Source organism: Mandrillus leucophaeus, unplaced genomic scaffold, assembly GCF_000951045.1.
Source record: "Mandrillus leucophaeus isolate KB7577 unplaced genomic scaffold, Mleu.le_1.0 Scaffold200, whole genome shotgun sequence".
In the NCBI taxonomy this organism is placed as follows: Eukaryota; Metazoa; Chordata; class Mammalia; order Primates; family Cercopithecidae; genus Mandrillus; species Mandrillus leucophaeus.
Genome location: NW_012102033.1, coordinates 1432398 through 1433674, shown reverse-complemented (window position 1 = coordinate 1433674; position 1277 = coordinate 1432398).

The window sequence follows — 1277 nt, the reverse complement described above, 5'->3', positions numbered from 1 at the left end:
AAAAAAAAAAAAAAAAATCTTTGGTACTACACTCCGTTAAAACCTAATGGCTTCCCACTGCACTTAGAATGAAATCCAAGCCCCTCCCCTAGTCTTCAAGGGCACCCTTTGATTTCCCTTCTTACCATTCCCTCTGTCTCCCTATGTGCCAGCCACACTGGCCCTTCTGTCTGCTCCCTGAACAACCTGAGCTTGTTCTCAAAAGCTTTAAGAGCTTTTGCACTTCCTCTTCCCCCCACTTCCCCCCACCGCTCCCCAACCCCAGCGTTCAAATGACTCCTGTCTTCAGCTCAAATTTTACCTCCTCCAAGACGCCTTCCCTGATTCTCCTGTTTCAAGTAGTCTCCCCTGCACTCCGTCATTATCTCCATCACTCTGTTTGATTTATTATTTATTTCTTTTTCTTTCTTTTTTTGAGATGGAGTCTTGCTCTGTCACCCAGGCTGGAGTGCAGTAGCATGATTTCAGCTCACTGCAACCTCCGCCTCCCAGGTTCAAGCAATTCTCCTGTCTCAGCCTCCCGAGTAGCTTGGATTACAGGCGCCCACTACCACGCCCAGCTAGTTTTTGTATTTTTAGTAGACAAGGTTTCACTATGTTGGCCAGGCTGGTCTTGAACTCCTGACCTCAGGCGATCCTCCAGCCTCGGCCTCCCAAAGTGCTGAGATTACAGGCATGAGCCACCGCGTCCAGCCTATTGTATTTGTTTTGCAAGGCAGTTATCCCTAGCTGAGATTTATCTTCATCATTGATGTTTTCTCTTGTCTGTCTTCCTCTACTAGAAGACAAACTCCATAATACCAGCAGGGGTCGTGTCTGTTTTCATTATTAACTCCTAGATCAGAGTACATGTTCAATAAATGTTTGATGAAGGAACAGCTTAGGTGTGTGAGTGTACCAGTATTACCTTATTTATTCAGCATAAGTATCAGAATTATTATTATCAGTATTAGTATTTTGTCAGTATTATTATACTCTTGACATAGACTAAGATACTGGAGCCCAGGTGGGTGAAATAATTGGCTCAGTCACTGAGCCAGGAAATGATGGCGCTGGGATTCTTAACTTCTGTCTCCTCCTCCCCGCCTTCCAGAGTTTCACGCATTTCTTTTTTTTTTTTTTTTTTTTTGGCCACAGAGTCTCACTTTGTCGCCCAGGCTGGAGGGCAGTGGTGCAAACTCAGCTCACTGCAGCCTCCACCTCTCGCGTTCAAGCGATTCTTGTGGCTCAGCCTCCCGAGTAGCTCGGATTACAGTCGCCCGCCACCACGCCCGGCT